At 41.2% G+C, this 6,572-nt stretch overlaps 1 long non-coding RNA gene across 1 annotated transcript; it reads right to left on the reverse strand.

Moving 5' to 3' along the window:
- Positions 1 to 368: 368 nt before the first annotated feature.
- Positions 369 to 5,852, reverse strand: LOC117446553 (uncharacterized). The gene is made up of 3 exons (XR_004552159.1): positions 5,528 to 5,852; positions 2,284 to 2,549; positions 369 to 1,132 (listed from the first exon to the last, which is right to left on the reverse strand). It is a non-coding gene; the product is annotated as an uncharacterized lncRNA (long non-coding RNA).
- Between the last annotated feature and the right edge of the window lie 720 nt (positions 5,853 to 6,572).

Below are 6,572 nucleotides of genomic sequence, written 5' to 3' on the forward strand. Positions count from 1 at the left end.
ACCATCCGAAACCAGTTCCCTGGAGAGGATGTCTTTAAGAAAAACTGCATTCTGAGGCCATGTTCTTTCCTGCAATTAGAAAGAAGAACAGACATTACTAAAGAATACTTTTTGAACATATTGCTTTCATTGCTTCACTTGCATTATGGTGGGTTAAGAAACATGGGACTCTTCAATGTTACTAGTTAATTAAATCAATATGTTGAAGCATTTTACCAACAAAAAGGATCTTATTCTATCAATAATAGTGACCGACCCTATTACTGGTTAGGTTACAATATGGTACATCCATGTGTGAAGGAATGTCATTCAATGTATACTACTATACTTTTACTGCTTAATATTCTCACTGCTTTGCTTCGTAGAGATGCTTTAAGCAATACCATCCTTAATGTAGAGCCACCACCTGCAACAACATATACCAATGAAGATAAAGGAACATGTACATGAGACAAGGTATGGTAATAGCATGTAAACATAACAAACGATGCAACACAGGCAGGTAGTCAGAAAACTCTACTGTTTGTTTTTATGGCTGTATTTACACAGGCAATACAAATGCAGCTCTTCTGGGCATAGATGTGTTTTCCTCATGGCTATGTGATTAAGATTCCTTAGACGCACACTCTAATACTTGTTTTTCCTATGTAAACATCTGCAGTTGGTTTGTGACGTCGCCCTCTATTGTAGGCATTTGCAGAAACTACATTTGAATATATAAATCATGTTTAAGTCTGTAGATTGATACATTTAAGTATATTTATATAGGTGCTGATCATATTATCCTTTGAAAACAATTACAGTCTGTTCCCAAGAGAGAGACAGGCGTAAACCGAGACGTGCAGACATGCAGACGCTTTGCTGGCCGAATAACCACTGAGTCATGGTCAGATCCTGCAGAGTGACACAGCAGCTCAGTGCCTTGCATAAGTGCATCAGATGGTCAAGATGTCAGAGTCAGAAAGGACGCAGACTGGCACCAGAGATGAAGTCCAGCAGAAACGGTCTGTGAATCATACTGTGGACAAATAGATCCATGCAGCTCCCTGTAGACTTCTTTGTAATGCACAATAGGATAAAGTGTCCTCTCCTGGCTCCGCCTCCAGGCCTGCTCCTGGTCCTCGCGGGTTGACTGTGGTGCAAGAAGCAGAAAAAAGCAGTCCAGAAATAGGTAAGGATCATTAGCATGAACCCCTGTTGTCTCTGCTGAGACGTGCAGTGCAGAATGTCTATAGAGAGCTCATTTAAGACTACCGCTGTCACTATTACTGTTCCTATGTTTTATTGAAATGACAACTACTGTGGTAAACTCACTGGATTCTAGTTGCAGGTCTGGTATTAAAGCACTGCTGTTACCTGCCTTGTCAGCGTCTCAGACCCTGTTGTCCTGTTGATGGGGAACAGTGACGTAGTAACTAATCCAGAACATTCATGTGTCTTTCGGGGACAATTTCCCTGTCCGTCACGACCTAATCCTCTTCACCGCTAATTTAATGTTTTGGCTTACAAAACAACAGCAGCTGTACTGATTGGTTATATATCCAACACTGATGATCACATTTGGGCATGTATGATTCATCACTGTTTTAACAACGTGCACTAAATAAAGATGATTCAGTATTCAAAAAGAATGCAGTGCAAGCTTACAAAATAACAGCATTGTCTGTCCTCTCCTTGTTTTTGCTTTTCTGACTCCCCCTCCCCACTGCTACTTGAGAAGGTGTCTACAGCTGTCTTGCTCTTTAACTGCAAGCGCTTTCCCCCGACTACTGAGTGGGCAGAAACTTCTTTCTGCATCGTAGCATTTTGTCCGCCAAGTCACCTGACTATCTACTGCTTGTTAAAGGCACATTGCCCAGTTTTAAAAATAAATAAAAATAGATAAAGCAACAATTAGTGTAATTTAGAGCCTCTGTGTCAAACTGTGAGCACTGTCCAATGTTAAGGAAGGTAATCCATGAAAATCTACAATCACAAATACATTTGGCTAATGTATCTGATTTAGAAGAAGGATAAAAAAAACATTCCGTTTGTGTGTGTGTGTATGTGTGTGTGTATGTGTGTGTGCGTGCGTCGGTTAGGGTGCATGTGTTCACAGGGTAGGTGGTTAATCCTCTTACAGATTACAGGTCCTAATTTATCAGGAGTGGGGGGGGGGGGAAACTCACTGAGGTAATGTGTTTATATTACGCCACTCAACATTTTCACAAAGAAAGAGTACTATACAATATATATTTAAAACGGTAATTGACTGGACCAATCAAAGCCAAAGGTTGCACATACCGTTTTGCCTACAAAACACAAGGTCCTAAAAGTACCAATTGTGTTTTGATCTTGTAATAACTCGTATATCTCCTTCTACGTTGCATCATCTTCTCTTCGGAGCAACACATTGCGAAATGTTCGAAGGCGAGGGAGCCTTAACATGTCCAGATGATCCGGATGCTTTGTTTGTTCGATCTTCCGTGCGATGGGTGGAAATAGACTGGAATGCCCCAGATGGAAGGGTTGATTTACATTTTGTCACCCTCTTCTGGCTCCCACTCGGCCTGTTGGGAAATATTAGATGTGTGGCTGATAACACGTGCAGCTTTATGAGGTAAATAACTAGAGATAAATGCGTACATAAAGATGTTAAATGTGGCATCAAGGTGTCTGGTTAGGCAGGTTTACAATAATATTGCCACTATTCCAATCTCCTATGTACTGTAGATCTTTTTTAGAAATATTTACAGAACGTAGTAAATTGCAAGGTTTGCCATCACTTACTGTACGGAGGCTCAGTCATTGGTACACGTTTATCTATAAAGCTTTGTTGGGTAAACTCCCGTATTATATCTGCTCTCTGATAACGCAGAGAGTTGCAAGCAGCTATTGTCTGAGATCGCATGATAGTCTTGTTAGATGTGCCAAGAGCAAGGACTGTCTTAGGTAAGACAGCTTCTATGTGCGCAGCTCCACTTGCTTGGAACAGTCTTCAGCAAGAATTGAAACTGAGCAATCTCATTCCTCTGCATGTCTTTAAAGCTAGGCTAAATGAAATGCTCGTTGATACTATGGGCACTTGTAAATGTCTATAACTATGTAAATGTATCCTGTAAATATAATGTATGATGTCCTTTATTGTTTTATGTTTCTCGTGGAACCTATATGCTGCAGGTCTCCTTTGGAAAAGAGACAATCTCAATGGGACAATCTGGTTAAATAAAGGTTTGAAATGAAATACCTTTCAGGAGTCGACAGACGTTTTGTACAAACTCTTGCAGCTTGTTAGGTGGGGAGCTGCTAACGATACATGCATGAGTGTTGCCACACACTTGTCTATTAATACATCGTCATCGAGCAGCGCTCCGAGTTTAAATGTAGCTTCGTCATCTCTTGGCTCTGCACCACCTCCTATTCTATAATCTGTGTGAAGGAGGGATTTGTTTTTAAAAGGCAGTGGGTCGCTAACCATTTCCTCTGAAGTTGTATGTGGGCTACAGGTGATGCTGCCCCCTGCTGTAAACACATGGGTCAGTATATTTATGCGGCCCCTCCTCTTTTGCTTTTTTGCTGCATCTAGTTTTGGCTTCAACAACATCTGCTGAATGGCAATAGCTTCAGCTGATAAAGCAGGACTTGTTTTTATTGTGAAATGTGTCAAAGAACTTTGAATAAAGTAGTAGAGTGCATAACATGTAGCCCACTTGTACTGGGCTCCTGTTTGTTTGAGTTTAGAGGCCCCCTGGAAGAATGGCAAAATAACTATTGAGGTCACGTTTTCTTCTCTGTGAAAGTGGGTCACTTGTTCTACTGATCAGCCTCCAAAGGCATGATAACATCACAACTGCAGAGGATATGGTAGTCAGTAAACAAATATTCAGGAGTTTTGGTTTTCATATAATGCAAATAAGCAAACGGGATGTTGTTGCTGCAGTAAGGCCCCCCCTGACACTCTTTAAGAGATCAGCTTGTACTTCCTCTGACCTTTACCTGTTGTTTTAAAACTACCATAGTGACATTCCCTCAGGAGTCAAGTTTCTATTTACTACACTTAATAAAGCTCCCCTCCCCTTCTCTCTCAGGCTTTCTCTCTCTTTCCATATACATGCCAGTGGTTTAGCAACGCGAGAAGCGACTGCTGATTCACCCACTGACCAAACAAATCCGCTTGGCAGGAGGGAGTTTGCTCCTCCTGTGTGCCTCATGTTCACCTCACCGCTCTAAGATGTGACTAATCACTTTATCTCCCGCACACTTTTGGCAGGTAAGCAGCAGGAGGCCTTCCCCTCACTGGGGTCACTGGAAATGTACGAGAGCCAGAGGCCAGCTACTTTGGTGTCAACAGCAACATCCCATCAGGCGTTTCAGTGTCCTATTGTGCTTTGGCGGGTGTGCATTACAAGATCTAGTCAAGGGAGACAAATCCGCTAAATGGTTCTCTCACAGCAACAGCTCACAAAACAGAGAAAGCTCAAGGCTTTGTGTCATGTATTGTAGTAATAATAATTCGTCATCTGTGTAAAATGACATAAAATAGACCCTAGATAGAGAAATAAAATAAAACGGTAAGTATTCAGGTTATAGATGACGAATACCTGTATGTCAACATCCCTTCACAGCTGAAGATACATCCTAAAGTTTTTGTTACTCAATAGCCCCCCCTATGTTCGAGAAATGAGCTTGTTTTCATCATATCAAGTGCGCAATAAAAAACCTGAATTACTATAAAGGACCTCAGGGATCTCGGTGACGCAGCAAATGTTGTTTGACATCTCAAAGATAAAGCAACCTGCGTCACCATTGTGTTGCTCTAAGTTTTCCTCTGGTATTACGCAAGCAACAGCACAACCCTCCGTGCGTCAATATGTGACTATGATTGGAAAGTCTCTTTATCCTGCTTTCTAAAATAAATAAAGAGAAAGAGGACACGTTCATTCTAATAACATATTATAAATGAGGTGTTGAATGATCGTGCCATTATGAACTGCGTAACATCGTCTCCTTCCAGGATTACGCACTATCCATCTCTTGCTACGCACTATCCATCTCTTGCGCAGCATCCTATTCCGAGCTCTCCCTTCACACGCCATCCCCACCGACTTTACGCTTTGTTTACACCTTTGTTTTATCATTAAAATCAGCCCCGAAGCAAGGTTTCGATCCAGAAACAACATCGCTTTCACGCCGTCGCAGCATGTTCCACCATCGCAGAGGAAGCTCCCTCTGGATTGCATGTGTCGGTCCCTCTCACTGACGCAGTTGAATTTACCTGTTGTCATGTCGATGATGAACACACTTTTGATTTAAAAAAGTATCATCAGGCTTTTTCATAAACAATTCCCCGCGTCCTGTTTCCCTGCAAACACTTGACTTTTATATTATTTCTTTCAATATTCTTTACACTTTTACGACAGCTCCTCTAGGCTCGCTTTATTACCTATTCACCCAGTTGTTGAGTGGTTATGAAAAGCATAGTGGTATTCTCTACGCACCATACGCAGCATTATGTTCCTCTCGTCCTATAATAACATAAATGACTTACGTGTTTTATCCCATTCATGTTGCCCTTCTGTTCCTAGGCGGGCAGGTCCATTTCCCGGCCGGTTCCTCTCAGACCCGGTCCTCAGGTTGCTACGTTCCCGTTTCAGCCTTATTGTCTCTATTATCAATCTCGGAGGGCACGTTTATCACTGTGTATCTCTTGTACGATTTTCCATAGCGCAACACGGGAACCCCGCCCCTGATACACCCCCGGCCGCTGATTGGCCGGACACTATTTCCTCATCGTCAAAATCACATGTGGTTGACGCATGTTTACAAACATCGGTGAAATCACATGGTAAAAGGGCGCCGTTTTTACCGTAAACTAGCTCCATTTGTCGCAGCTTCCACATGTCGTGCCGAGAGTCTGTTATTCTTTTTTTATACAAGAGTAGCCTAAACATTTCTATGTATAAGGGCCACAGCCTGTCGACCGTCACATAGTGTAATACATTAGGATATTCTAAAGCAACCTATAGGAACCTGTTCCAACCCGAGGAATACAAAGTTCTTCTTCTTCTTCTTCTTCTTCTTCTTCTTCTTCTTCTTCTTCTTCTTCTTCTTCTTCTTCTTCTTCTTCTTCTTCTTCTTCTTCTTCTTCTTCTTCTTCTCATCATTCGTATTGTATTGTATTTGTATTGTATATTCATTATGGCAATGTGATTACTTTTCTTGTATAACAAGTGTTTTGTAATCCGTAGAACCTGCATCAATTTGTGAGGTGACAAGACAAAAAATAAAAAACGTATACATTGTAGTTTCGTTTTTGTTGCAGCAGATGGCAGTGTAACCTTACAGTGTAACACAAACAGTTGGATTGGAAAAGTGGATGTGTTTAATATAAGTGTGTGTTTAGCTTTATGCTTTTTGACTGCTCTTTTGCATGACCATGTTCTTAATTTGATAGGGAAATTGTCTGAATTGACATAAATAAGTGGTTTATAGCATATCTACATAATGTTGTAGGCCTACTTATGATTTAGCCTAAATATAGTAATTTGTCCCATACTAGGCTTCTACAATAATCATACTATTTATGATAGTCT

The sequence above is a fragment of the Pseudochaenichthys georgianus genome, chromosome 5 (genome assembly GCF_902827115.2).
Source record: "Pseudochaenichthys georgianus chromosome 5, fPseGeo1.2, whole genome shotgun sequence".
NCBI lineage: Eukaryota > Metazoa > Chordata > Actinopteri > Perciformes > Channichthyidae > Pseudochaenichthys > Pseudochaenichthys georgianus.